Source organism: Bacillus rossius, chromosome 3 (genome assembly GCF_032445375.1).
Source record: "Bacillus rossius redtenbacheri isolate Brsri chromosome 3, Brsri_v3, whole genome shotgun sequence".
Lineage (NCBI taxonomy): Eukaryota > Metazoa > Arthropoda > Insecta > Phasmatodea > Bacillidae > Bacillus > Bacillus rossius.
Window position 1 is genome coordinate 83,111,957 of NC_086332.1, and position 15,693 is coordinate 83,127,649.

Here is a 15,693-nt window from a genome sequence, read left to right on the forward strand (position 1 = left end):
ATTATATTGAGGGCATGAATCGATCAAATCAATCATTTAATGGAAAGATAACTTTTTAAATTATTTAATTTTAATTTTAGGTAAATAATTTCTCATATTTAATATGGCAGCCAAAATGACCGACAAGTTGGCTGATGATAAGACAGCTGACGATCCGGTAATTGTACGACTGTACTAGAGCATGAAAATATTAAACCAATATGATTGCAGTGAACTCAAACTGACGAAAAAATGGCGAATACAAAATGACCTTAATTACATATGTCATACTTGTTTGCGTTAGTTATCTAATATTATATGATTTTACCGTAGCGGAAAATTCCGGGTCTGGACCCTCAATGAAACGAACCCAGATCGACTATGTGAGAGGCACTTGGACGAATAAAACGTAAATTCGCCTGCAGTAGATAAAAACCTCAACGTCTCTGTGATGCAGATTGCCGTTTCTCCGAGGGGCTATATTTTAATAATTGCTGAAATGAAAGCAATCGCCCCTTTATTTTGGCCCCCAGAACACACCGAAAGAATCTTAAAACTAAATTTTGCGACAAGCTAGAAATTTCAATTTAAATTCGCAAAAAAAGCTTCGGGTTTCAGTTGTCTGATATCGTCTTTGTACAACTTCACTTTCGTTTCGTTAGCGTTTGAAAGAAAATTTAATTACAGAATTACTATAGATGCATTTTAATTGATCGCTTTACACGTCAAACGCGTTGAAAGTTTTAAAAGTAAAAATTCTAAAAAGATAATGGCAATTATTTCCAACCGAAAAGAACAAATTTCACACTAGTCCGGAAGACACCATTCAAAAGTTTTATAACTGTAATGCAAAAATTTATCTTTCGTCAAAAGGCGATAGAGTATTTATTGCGCTAGACCGATTTTCCTTTTCACACTTTTGTTATTATGCCTGTATATAGATTAAGGGGTAAGCTAACGAACCAGAAAAAGTTAATATTATATATATATATATATATATATATATATATACACACACACAGACATATACACAGAAAAATCAATTATTACAAGTTTAATATAGTGATACATTTTCCATGATTTTTATTATTGAACTTGTATGAACTTGTTTATGTATGGACGTCAATTATTTATTTCGTTAATATGAGAAAATATAGCGAAAACAAAACTGTTTAGGTTGATCCTGAGGTGACTTGCAAAGTTTATGTCTGCAAAAATGTCTCCTAAGAACGAAATTGTTTAAATAGTTTTTATCACCAAATAAAATTTCATATAAAAAATTTCAAATGTTATTCTCATTAATACGCAACAAAATCCACGTAATTTGAGTTACAAGATCAATCAGTTCTCAGTTATTTAGTTACCAAGCAAACACAATTCACTGAATTATACATGCAAGCATACGACCTCGACAATAGTTTTCAATGCCAGGTAAACCAAGCATGTTTTGCTTGCTGTTCATGAATTTGTTTTAACCATAAAACAGATCTACTGACATAATAGCGTTTGGATGTTTAAGGAACAAACCAACACGTATATCATTCATTTATGAAAATTGCATGAACGTGCTATTAAACCTTTACGACGTAGAGACACACCAAATCTCTGCATCTGTATAATTTTTGCAGTTTTAATAAATGTGAAAACATTGGTTTTAGGAGATCGTCATTTTTTAAATTAAAATTACGTGAATCTTACGAAAGGCTGGGGAAAACGTTGTTCAAGTGGAAGTCTCACGCCCTAAGCTGCAAATTCACCTAAGTGGGAAATAGAAGCCCAATAATTATCTCAGAACAAGATAAACAAAAAGAAAAGGGGAGTGAAACAAAACATACATTACTTGCACGCTCACCTTTTTTAAATCCATACTGACGGCAGACTGACTGTGACTTCCTGCTGTTAGACTGGAGATAAATTGTATCCTGTGGCGGATATGCAGGAAAAAAAATTCACCGCGTAATTGCAATTCGGGCGCAAGAGCGACTCAACGGTTGCGAAGCAATTATGTTGCAGTGACGCAGGATAACATCTTCCAATCCGCTTTTTTTTAAACTTGCAATATAGAGGCCAAGTGAGCGTTGCTGACTAACTTCATGGTGCAGTTTCGCTGCGGAAAAAAGGTCTCCTTACATGGTCATGGAAAAAAAAATACAGCTTTTCCGGTCCTTGAATAGGCCTTACTACTCAGTGCACTATCATTAGGAGTCCTACTGAGCCACGGTGGTAGAGGCATCAGATAACTTCCCCCTCGCCAAGGCAATTGGCTGGGTCGGTTCTTATACGATATCCTACACCGTTAAAGATGTTCATATTAAAATTACGAAATATGTGGCTTAAAAAAAAGTCATCAAGCTTTTTTCATAAATCTACAAATATCTACATACACTGGCTTGTACTAGGCCTACCTTCCTGAACAAGAATTCACAAGAGTATTATCAAAATATTCTAAAAATTTGTTTAGTCTACATAAAAAAAAAACAGTACCTGTTTACTCAGAAATCGGAAGACGGTATTCGATGAAGTGTCTACGAAGAACCAATTAACTGGAGATACGAAAAAACATTTCGTTTATTTCATGTTCTTCATTGTTTCAATAGTCCGTTCAAGTAGGTTCCTTAGTTTATAACAGTGCAGTATACGTGGCGGACGTCAAAATTTCTCCCTTCTGTCTCTGCTCCATTCAAACATATTCGATCCTCGTCGACCCTTAAGATCTCAGTCTTCTAAACAGGATGAGTCTCAATTAATCAATTTAGTAATTTCTTAATTAAGTATTAAGAGTCCTGCGTAACAAATTATATTTTGTAATTTCCAGATCTGCCGTAACGAGGGTAACAGCGGACATTCTTATGTTCCAACTTCAACAAGAAGTCGCTCGTTCGGTGGGCGATGTCCGTTCCTTTTGGAAGTTATACTTCTTTAGACGCGTTACGAAAAAATAATTGGAGTGAATTTTTACGATGCGTGCGCAGCATGCAACAAAATCTGACAGGATGAAAAAAAAGGTTACATGCAAATAAAATTTTTTTTTTAAAATTATATAGGCTACACTAGTGAATGATATTTAATACTGCTCCATATAATTAAAAACATTTATTTAAAGTAAATATTAATGATAGGAATTGTGTTTATAATTTTTTCAAGTGAATTTGCAAGTGTATTTAACTAAGTGAGGTTATATACCCATGTATAAATTTTATTATCGTTTTAAATTAAAAATTATTTTATTTTTACTTATTAATTAAATAAATCCAATAATCATTCAGCATATTTATTGATTTTCACTATTTATAATATCATCTCAATTATTTTACTAAATTAAATAATAACAATATATGCGTGTTTATGTTAATATTTAATACTAAGAAATTGTTCATTTTTTACCACGCTTATATTAGCTTGACCTGTATTAATGAATGAATGGATTATGTAATAAAATCTTTACATTCAATTTTTACCCACTTTTCAACGTCCGAATGTGTTCAAATTTTGCATACATATAAAAAAAATCTGAGAAAATAATATTAAGATAACTTAGGGAAGTGGGGGTCAGAGGGTAAAAAAAAACTTAATTTCGAGCTATGTGTAAAAATAATGCTTTTTGTGTAACCATGAGTTCGGGGCATGATGGGAATTGGCCCCCGGGGCCAACTGTGCCCCTTAGGACGGGGAGGGGGTTAAAAACTAAAATTGTGAAAATTTAAAAAAAAAATATGTTTTTTTTTTCTCCAATTCGGAGGTTTTCCGATACCAAAGGTCGGGTCATGGTGGAAAATGTTCCGGGGGAGGTGTTACAGCCCTAAAATTTTTAACGCTCCTGTAACCCGCCTTGGAGGCAGATTTTAGAACAACTCCGTGCTCAGTTAATGTGTATGTATTATAAGGAATATTCCTGCAGAGTTTCTAGCCTGTAGACATGTACTTAAAAGACGGCGAAGAGCTTTCATTTTACCTAGATCTCACAAATTATATCAGTCTTCCTTTAAATTAGTTTTTCAAAACCATAAACGATTGATATTTAATTTCATAATAAATTAAATGTCAAGCTAAAAACCATTGTTGTCTTAATTTTTATCAATTAATTAATGTTTGCAGTTCTGTAGTAGTGCTGTAGTTCATGAGAGCGAATATGTACCGGTTAATGCCGCCACACGCGGTCGGCTATCTGGCTATATGGTCGGAATTCGGCAGTAATGCTCATGCGCGTTATATTTCAGCCTGTTTAGTTGCGTGCCCACTTGCGCGGAGCGTGGCGAAGAGAAGAGGCGCTGTGAATTACGCGGGGATTAGTTCCGTGTAGTCAAATGCGTGTACGCCCGCTCCAGTCGAAGCGTGGCGTGGGAGGAGAGGTGCGTGCCTCGCGAGTAGTCTGGAGGGCGAGCGAGCGGCCTCATCGGCACCCTTCGGACACTTCCGGGTCTGTTCAGCCCTTGAATGCGACACAACGAACCCCAATATTTCGTAACGAAATGCCTAGTTTGTAAGTCATTTATCTTTTTTCTGTCTTAGTTTCTTAGTTTTTTAGGTGCTGACTGGCGGCGGAGTGAGTGGTCAGTGTAACCACTCACCACCAGGGGCGCTTGCGTCCCTGGTCACTAAATCCAGTCCTGGATAAAAAGCAAGTCCAAGTGCCCAACCCCCGCATGGTAGATTCTTTTCTACTCTGTCCAACACTTCATCCAGACCATCCTCTGTCTCCTGCAAATTCCTACACATTGTTGCGTGTGCTCCGCATACGCACATCAAGATGTGTCGCGCGGCGCCTAAGCGCGCGCCGATGCAACCAGCACAAGCCAAGTATTCGCGCGCTGCGCGCATGACGTTCGGAGCAGCTCGGGAGCCCTCGTGAGGCTCGTTTTGGCGGGCTGCCAACCGGACATCGCCGAAGGCGCCTGTTCCGGTTGCCCCGACCGAGAACAATCTGCCATGTTCGATACTAGCAGTTCACAGAGTATAAAAGGGGCCTCATTTTCCGCTGAGGGAGGAGACACGTCGCGACCACCAGCGACACCAGCCGGAGGCCCTGCTGGCCTTCCCTGCTGAAGGAAGCTACACTGTCAACACGTCTCGCCGGTCTGCCGTCACGCTGCCCGTCGGAAGAAACTACCTCTTGGTAAAGTACTGTTTCGTCGTAGACACCTATAGACCGAGTGGGTAGAAAACTTAGAGTGAGAAGAGGGGCAGTGGTGACGGAGGCTAGGCTTGGAGACGGCGGTGTGAGCTTGTGAGTCCCGATGAAAGACTTAACATCTGAATGGACACACAACACTTAGGTGCGAATCCCGGCAGCGACACGTGACGAATAATGCCAGTCCCCACACCGACGAGCATTTCTCCCGCTATGATAGTTTGGGGAGATAGTCAATGGTAACCCCTGCATCGACGAATAAGAACTTGCCCGCAGAAATACGTGTCGACAAGAGTAATCTAAGTTGACGACTAGTTATATTAATAATTAGTGGTCTGCGGTCCCTCGTGAAAACATGTATAGTGTTCCTTTTTGTATTAGTCATGTTGTGTATAAATAGCTTTTAATTAAATGATATTAATGATTATGGTGATGTTTGCTAACTTGCGCATTGACAGAGGTGTGCCGCATAATATTCAATAAGTCGACGGGTCTTGTTATATACTTTCATTTGCACTCTGGAAATTTATGTACGTTAATTGCTTGTAACTTAGCTTTTGTTTTGACGGTGTACCCAGCGCCAAGCGCGGTGCCAAGTATGAGAGCACTGGCAATTTTGAAGTGAAGTTGTTAAGCTGCATTCACGTGTCTCATGTTGCAATAATTCCTAAACGTTTCTGTTCGCAGACTTTTGCATCAGAGCCTCGCCGCAAATATCAACTGTGTACATTTTTGTCATTAATGAAGTTGTAATGAATAATTTAATGTATAAGCGATAATAAATGTGTTGTTACCATAGAGTTGTAATACTATTAGATGACATTTCGCCACACTCTGTTCCATTCCTACTCCTTGTTCCCCTCGAGTGTTTAACACGAGAGGCTACATTGTAATGCATGCCAAATTGCATTCCGCATGAATGTGCCCAGGGTTTTCCCTGTGTATATGCAGGTTTTACCTGGGCCCACCCTATCTCTAGTTATAGTCTAGATTTAAGAGTGAGGGGAGTTAGTCATGGCACCAATCGCTGCCATGGCTGGCCAATCCCCTCCTAGCACATTATGCATGCGACCCTCTCCCTGCATGTCTAATCCCAACATGACTAGGCGTATAGGCTTCGGTCTGAGACGCACCTAGGTCCCTCCCTAACCCGGACCCCTCCAAAATACACTTATTTTTAGTTAGGTTAGGAAAAAAGAAATGCACCCCACATGTTCCATGATTAGGTACATGGAAAACTTAGGTAGTTGCCATAAGAAATGAACTGTGTTCCGGAAAATATCACCAGGAGTTAAAAGGAAATGGTAAAACAAAGTGAGGATAATAGATATTTGAGAAAAAATACTAATCTCCATGAAGTAAAAAAAAAAAATTTAGAGCAGTGGAATTTTTTTTATTTTATCAGGGGACTATTTAGTTGCTTCAGGAATAAATTTCACTGTTCTCACCTATTGCAGATTTTTGTAGATGACAGTGACAGTTCAGAAGTACAAATGCATCCGAATATATAACGAAAACTTCAAGGTCACCCAGCTTTTTCCGATATCATTTTTATTAAATTGCTTTAAAAAGTAATTATATATTTCACCAGCGATAAAATATGAAATTCTTACTACACAATATTCTAAAAGAAAAATATATAAATCTCAGATTCTAAATGCAATATTAAACAAAGCGAGGAACCCAAAAAACCTGTCAGCAAAAGGGCTCAGAGTCAGAAAAAACGTCGAAAAAAAATTTAAGTGCAGAAACTTTGTACAAAAAACACATCCCTTATAAAGGTCCTATTTTTTATATATCTAAAACTAATCGAATATTTGCTATTTATTAAAACCATAATCCAAAATCTAAAGCAAAATTTACCAATATGTAGTATATGTATATACAAGGGTAAATGGAATATTTGGCATTAGAGGTTGGTTTAGGATTTTAAAAAAAAAGTGTGTACTTTATGTACAAGCGTTAGAAGTTATTCTTCTTTGGCATTATTCAGAAATTGAGAGTTAACATACGTGCTACAAGTTTATTCGAAGTTTATTAAAGTTAAACGATAAAAGGGGTGAAGTGAGATAAAAAAATTAATAATAGGCTACATGCTTAGGCAAAATACACGGGCGTTTATAGGGACGTCAGCCCGCGGGAGGAGATAATTGCCAGGCCTGTCAAATATCACCTGTGGCAATACATATTACTAAAGGGGGATCACGGCAGTTGTGCACCTGGTCGTATGCTGTGTATTAGCTACCCAAAAACATGTCTTAACATAACAGGGTAACCGAGACGTTTTTCCTTATGTTTGTGGCGAAATGTTATCTACCTGATCTATAGAAGGATCTTTCACCAAGTTTTTAACGAGCCTTAGAACCGGCCGGGCATTGCGTTGTGCGTGTGCTGTTTTACAGACACGTATTATGTAAATATTCGACAGGTTTTATTCCTGGTAACCCACGGCTATCTAATATCGAGGGTGTTGGTTCATAGAACAAACACCTAAATAACATTTCTTGCTTTTTGTTTTCCCTAGTTATGTTGTTGAATGTAGTGAAAATAAGAACCTTTTTTCCCCCCAAAATTAACGATTAAAATCCTAGAGATTTTGGGAATTTTTTATTGACCCGAAAGAAAAAAAAATGTTATACAAATAAATTATTCATACGGGAACATAAACTCACTTATATAAATACACTTGAAAATGTTTATTAACAAAATTTCTATCACTTATCTTCACAATAAATAAAGTTTTTTTATTCTATGGACCAGTATTCAATATCAGTCAATAAAGTATATGATTTAAAAGCACATATATAATTTTTACTTGCGTGTAGCCTTTTTCATTATGTAAAATTTCGTTGAATGTTGTGCATCCATCGAAAAAAATTCACTCATTATTTTTTCATAACGTCCCAAAGAGTATAACTTCAAAAATTTCTTATCAGTGAACTATTATTAAACTGCAGGTAATTTCATTTTACAGTAAATTTTTTAATGTTATGCTCTAGAAAAGTTCTATTTAAAATTCATTTTTATAATGTTTTAGTGTGTAATAGCTATCAAATAATTTTCTCTTACCAATAAATTATATATTTATGATGCAATAATGTAATGATATTTGGTTTTATTCCTGAATAAAATTTGTTTTCATTGTAAATATATGCAATATGATGTATATTTGTTACGTATGAGCAATTTTTAATTGTGACACATAATATTTAATGACAATCGACATGTAATAAATTTTTTGAAATCGATGCCAAAATTTACATTTAATAAACGGGTGCAAAACTTTCCTACTACATTGAAGGTTTTTTATATTATTAAAAATTCATAACTTTACTAATTATTTTGATTTTTAATCTCATATAATTTTACTTTACTAAGTTAATATTATTTAAATATGTTAAATATAATTTACCCTTAATTCAATTTAAAGCCTTTCTCACAAGTTTTTGTTGTTTGTCATATTGCCCGAAATTCGTCATTTTACCAGAAGTTTCTGGTAAAAAGAGGCATTGTAATGAGTCTAGATTCTGTTCATAAAATGCAGTACTAACGGTAAAATCCGTACAAGTTTTATATACTGGAATAATATTACTTAAGTGGATTTGCCACAACTGCAATTACAGCTCATTATGTCTTTATTTAACCAAATTTGTAGGCCTATTTAAGGTGCACCCTTGTCTTGCACTTTCCTTTAAGCAGTAGTGCAAAAAATAGATCCCAGGTGTATTGCTGGCCACCTCGCACCTCTTCGCATCGCGCCAGTGGGCGCCAACATGGGCGCGGCGATTCTCTTCTACGCTCTTCGCTTCGCTTCGCGCCAGTGGGCGCGCGCCTTCCCGGAATCGTGCGCGCGCAGTTCGCTACGTTCCGTCACATAGTATAACTTCACCCTCGACGATCATAAAGAATCACAAATTAAAAAGAAAATTGGTTGTAGCTGGGGAAGGCAAGTCTTCTTCTGGATATGAAAACATGATTGCAATAAATTAATGACTCTGATTAAAAAAAAGAAAAGAAAATACACTGTAATGCCCCAGGTGCTTCGTTTTATCAGCTGCTGTAAATATTTCAAAGCTGCAGCAAAGGCCAGTTGTTTAACTTCACCAGAGCAGTGCATAATAGTTTCCTGTTGCTTTTGCACCGTAGTGGACAGCGTTCTGGACGGCCGAGATCTGTTGAGAACTTTTCGACGTGTTTAACCTTATATTTACCATTGCAGTATTTGACCGCAAACAGGCGTTAGTGCCAAAATAGAACTTCAGTTTCTTCTCTCGTCATCTGTCAAGTTAATGCCTACCTTTAACACGCGCGATGTTTACCCGCCAGAATGCCGAAAACACCAAACAGCTCTCGCCGCAACAACTTGAAACTTTGAAGGGTGAAAAAAAAGAACAAAAAAGAAGTGACTCGTGAAAAGGTAACTTCCTTTTATTTCACTTTCCATCTCTGCATGTTTGTACCTCTCCCTCCACCGTCGTGCTTCGCCCAAGGTCGCCTGTCGTGGCCCCCTGACAGGGAACAAAACGCTAAACGCGATGACTGGTTTGGCTAATCAGATGCCGCGCCCGACTCATCTCCATACTCGGCGCATGCACGGTCGCTCGACCCGCGGGCGAGCTGAAGGCGGGGTTCGCCTCGCGCCATCACTACCGACCACGTGATTTCCGGCTCGGGGCTCGCACATGCAATAATGCCGATGGAGAATGGAAGCGAGCGTCACTCTTCGGTGATTTTGGCCACCGAGAAACTTATTCGTGTGCGAAAAGAATTAAAGCTACGGTCTGTAGGGCTGTAGAACGAGTGGATTCACTCGTCAAATTTAAGACTTCCAGCACGAGCAGAATTTCATCACTTTTTATTTATTTTAGTTCATAGATCCAAAAATCAACTCGCATCAACAGAAACAACCTAATATGCTCACAGCCAAGAAAAAGAAAAAAAAACTACTATTTTTTTAGGCGACAAATTATATCAGCAAAATTTCGGAAAGTGTTTTTAAATTCAGACCATCAGCTATTCCTGAAGAGCAACTTTTGAAGTGTGATATTGAACCCCGGTGGGTTTAGATAGGCAAATTTATAAGAACAAGTGGGTGGATACAGGCGTTTTCTGTGGCGGAAAAAAGAGAAAGATGCCAGTTCAGTGCTGGTGCATAGAGTCAAAGGGATATTCGATGTACGCGCTGGTGTCGTTCTTAAAACTCCCTGGCTCCTGGGCTTTCGGAACGCGGAAAATAACTCCACGTAGGCTCTAGGCTGATTAAAAAAAAAAACACCTTTTCACCATTTCCTTTCCCGATATGTTTCAACATTGGTGAGAAGTTGCGTGCCACTTCGTTTTTTGTCGGAATGTAAAAGGGAGATAAACTTTAAAGGCGGGCATAAATACGTTGTGCCTAGGCCTGAACTGCGTCCTGGTCTTATCTCCAGAGACCTCATTTCGGCCCCATCAGGGACCTTTGGCCGTCTAACAACGATAGCCATTTTTTGCGATTATTTTTCCTCTTTTAGTTTGGTATCCCTGGAGGCCATGACGGATGATCCGCGCGCAGGAGGGAGCTCCGCTGCGTTCCGCGCCTAATGGGTTTGTCGTGTCGCCCGGCCATGCATTCGTACACCACCGCGCTGAGCCACGCTGCCCGGGCGTACGACAGTTGTCGCGCGCGTATTTCTCGTGCTCGCGCTCTCCGGTACGATACTCGAGGGACGCTGCGCACGGATAACGGCCGGTCTTACCAACAGACTTAGGGTAGTTAATCTAGTTGGTAAAGTAAGGAAATCGTAACACACTAATTAGTTCATTTTAGTTTTCCATTTTTCAATTTGCTACAAATCCAAGAGTTTCTCAGTTTATCAAGTCGAAACATTTGAATCTAAAAGTTTGTGCGATGAGGATTGTGTTTTGCGGTAAGTTTGTGACACACAAGAACATTTCTCAGATATCACACAATTTGATGTCATGAAAAAAATACATATCGAAAACATACACACGTTTATTTATTTAATCATTGGTCGACCGAAGTAGTAAAAAAGTTGAGTTTTTATTAGTATATGAAAATATGAATTAACATTTTTTAAATTAATTAGAATATAGCTAAAAGGCTAAAATTTACTAAGAAAATAATACAGTAAATGTTTCCAACCTATTCAATAATCCATTTTTCACTTTTTTTCTAAGTAGGTGAAACTAGACCTAAATTTTACAAACAATTCAACCAACACGCAAATATTCGGGCTCTTTATCAGCCATTAAGACCCATATCAGTCACTTTCAACTGGTGGATAGAATGAACTGTAGTGCAGCGCTGGATTGTTATCCAATAAACTAAATGTACTCTGCTATTAGAGTCATAGAAAATTTTTAAGTTCGTTTAAATCTTTTTTTTTATTTCTGGCTTACTATAAATATCTTCCGCTAAGTTGTGTAGAAAAATAATCTGAAACATGAATCAGCGATAAAATCATGCTATGTGAATAACGTATGATGTAAAAATTAACTATTGAAGACATAAGGAAAAACTTATTATTGGATTGTATAGAACTGATTGATTCTTGTTTGTTGATTTTTTTTTCAAATGCCTAAGTCTCTGCTTACAATGAGTCTGGTGCACAGTGTCTCTCTCCCCCCCCCCCCCCCCCCCACCCCCCGATCTGGCGTGAGTGTTTCGATTGAAGGTGTTGTCAACACTGCCGCGCGCCGCAGGTCGCAAACACACGCGCGAGCGGCGACGAGACCTAACCTCTCGCCGGCCTGAGTTACGAGTAAACAAGCCTGGCAACAGAGCGGGCTGACTCTCCTTCCTCTTCGCCCACTCTGCCCTCCGCCCTCACACTCCGGCGGCGGCGGCACTCGGCGCTATCGGGATATTTCTTTTTCCGTGAGTGGCTGCAACTCATCCTTCGCCACCCGCTTCCCCCCTCTTCACCACCCCCTCCAGGACCAAACTCACTTTAAACCGGTTGCGAAATCTGGACGCTTCGTTGAAAGCCTCTCACGGTGGACTACGATCACCCTTCTCGCAATATAAAAAAACAATTACAAAAAACTTATGTACGCGCGCTAGAAGTTATACTTACTTTGCGTAACATAAACCTATCTTTAAATGTCATGCAAATAATTTATAGAAAATAAATGATTAAAGGACAGTGTAATATTATAAATAAGTTTGATACAGTAAAAATTCAATTAAAATTAAAAATTAAAATAAATACTCAATATTCAATATTAATATAAACATGGGTATAAAATTAATTATTTAATTTACTAAAATAATCGAGGTATTTAAAAATTATTAATGAAAAACAGTAACTAAGCTCTACGTTTATTTATTTATTTTTTCATTATTAAGATATAATGTGATAAGTTTTAACGCAAATAAAATTTACAAATTAGATCATAACCTAACTTATATAAATACTCTTGAAAATACACTCACAATATTTATAAACACAATTTCAATCACTTATATTCACAATAAATAAATGTTTTTAATTATATGGCTAAGTTTTAAATATAAATCACTTAAGTATATGATTTAAAAGCACGTATATAAATTTTTATTTGTGTGTAGCTTTTTTTCATCCTGTCATTTTTTGTCGCACGCTGCAACTAAACGTGCCTAAAGATCTACATTTAATATCGCGTTATAATTTTTTAAAATATATATTTAAGTCCTACGTTTTTTTGAACATGAAAGGTCACTTAGAGACTAACACACTCACACATACACACACACACCACTAACAAAATGAAATGGGAAATGAGGAAATGGAGATGGTCTGTGGTACGGAGGTATCCAACTTTTTGCCTGGCGGGATTTCGATGAACCACGGAAAACCGAGAAAACGGGGTGGTTGGAATTGGACTCGAAAGCGGTACCTCTCAAATGCAAGTACAAAGATTTACACTCTGAACCCGAAATATTCATAACTGCTGGAAATCATTCCAAGGCGTATCGAATACACCGTTGCCAAATTAAAAAAACACTGTTGCGTTGATGCCATGCCCGTTAGAAGCAAAACTTCGCAGAGGGATGGGAAAAATTTAATGGTATTCTAATATTTGATACACGCGTAATATTGTGTTGAAAATATACTTTTATTTACAAGTGTCTGTTCGTGTCTTCAATGGAACCTAATAATCAATCAATGATACATAACCCTATTGGAAATGTCTATATACATTGCCACAATAATTCTAATGCTAACAGCAGATAAAATTAAAGAGATGAGAGGTTAGAGTTGCGAATTACAAGATGCGAAAGTATGAAAAGTAGGCAAAAGTATGAAAAAAGTGTAAAAACGTATGTGATAGTATGCAAAAGTATTGTAAAGTATACGAAATCGAAAGTTGCTGCCATCTGTAAACGGATGTGTATATGTTTTAGTTCGAAACCCATTTTTTAAACCCCGCTCCATCAAAAAATATTCATTACATAGGTACGTAACATTCGTTAAATACGTTACCTCCTTCACCTACTCTCTTCCGTTACCCTCTTATACTTATATTACTATACTGGCTGTACAAAGGTTTCACTTCAAACACATAAGCTTCTATTTTAAGGCTATATTACATGCCGAGACATACCTCCAAACACCACAGCACAATGTAACTCCTTTGTAACATATAATCATTGTCTACATAGGTCAGTTATTTCCTTGCGAATCACTGATGGTCTGTGGCATAGAAACGGTATTATCAGTGGCCGAGGAAAGCGAGGAAAATTTTTCTCGCTGAACATAACATGCGAAATTGGCATTATAATTTGATGAGGGAATAGAATGTACACCATTATCAAATTGATCGGCATTTTCATTGGTTCGTGTAATTTTACAAAAGATTCCCATGTAAACCAGTGGCTAAGAAATGGTTTTAAATGCTACAAAAATATATCGTACCTTTGTACAACACATATCTATGGTTATTTTTGCATATATGAATAAAGTTTTTCGAGATTATTGTATTTATCACGAAAATTGGAGCACAATTTTACATTTTGTTTGGTGTTTCATTCAATCATAATTGTAGTAAAACATTGAAAAGATAATAGAAAACTCAACAAATCTAGTTTATTTTATTGTATAATGCTTATTATGCGCGCAGTTAATATTGGAAACCTATTCAGGAATCGGTTTACAAATAACTTTAACTACTGGAGGTACTGGGATGAGAATATATTAATGCACGGGTAAGAATCCGAACCCAGTATTACTGCGAACAATTTTGTAACGAAAAAATTGTTTTCTTGTAAATGTACGAATATCAAATATCTGTAATTTTACACGAATATTTCTGTCCATTCAAAAAAAAATATATATATACGATTTACAAGAAAAAAAATGCGAATTTAGGAGTCTTTAGGAGTCTAACAAACAATCCAAATTTCCGCGAAAAACAACTATATCCAATAACTAACAGAGACTCGGTAACTTCTCAAAATCATTTTGCACCAGGCAAAACAGCACGGTTACTACTTACGAGTTAGTTATTCTTCGTCGCTGGCTGATACCTCGGGTTAAAACCTCTCTTCTTTCAACTAGTTCGGGCATGACTCTGGCACTTCAGTGCCAACTTGGATAGATGGCGTGTTCAGAAGAGCCGTAGTCTAAAGACTTGAGAAGCATAACAGTTACAATTGGCGGAAATACTATTTCAATACAGATTAGTTCGTGAAAAATCAGTGTCTTTACAAAAGCGCTTTACACTATTAAGTTATAGAAGGTAACAAGATAAAATTTTGGGATTCTTAGTGATCTGTACCTACATTGGTCATAGTTTATTTTAAACTATGAAATATAAAAAAAATAACGTTTATGAAAATCTGATCGATGGAAATGAATAAGGGTTTTAAGCGAACCTGTTGAGCGGTGGTAAATTCTGAAATTACTTTCAAAATAAGACTCAAATTTTCAAACCTTGAAACAACGATGTGCAAAAAATATAAACAGTTTCGGTAAAAAAAAAACTTTTTTTTAAAAGCCAAAGCCACAATTTCACTCAGTGATCCCCCGAAAAAGCATTTATTTCGAATATTTAAAGGTTTTCTTCTTTAGGCGCGTTAATAAATGATCACAATTTATTTTTACGATGCGCTTGAGCATGCAACAAATATTCATTTGATAAAAATAAGTTATATACAGATAAAAGTAATATGTGCTTTAAAATAATATAATTAAAAACATATATTTATTGTGAACATTTGAAATATAAATGGTGTTTATAAACCCGTCTTAAGTGTATTTTCAAGAGTATCTATATGAGAAAGTTTATGCTCTCGTATTTAAAATTTATTTACATTAAAAATTATTACATTATTATTAAATAATAAAAGTAATTATTAATTAAAATTAATCTCAATAAATTCATAAAATTAAATAATTAATTTCCTACACATGTTTATACTAATATTTTATCCTGAGTATTTATTAAACATTTTTTTTTATTTGACAGAATTAATACATTAGCAACCGTATTTATAATAGCACTCCAGTCCTTTTTATTATTTTTTCTCTTAGTTATTTGTATGAAAAATTAAAGTTATTGTTTTATTACGCCAAGTGAGTAAAACTTCTAACGCAATGTACCAA

At 36.6% G+C, this 15,693-nt stretch overlaps 1 protein-coding gene across 2 annotated transcripts in view; it reads right to left on the minus strand.

The window, feature by feature from the left end:
* The window catches only part of LOC134530976 (vascular endothelial growth factor C-like), a 674,879-nt gene that overhangs the window by 132,077 nt on the left and 527,109 nt on the right, over positions 1-15,693 (minus strand). The window lies entirely within an intron of this gene.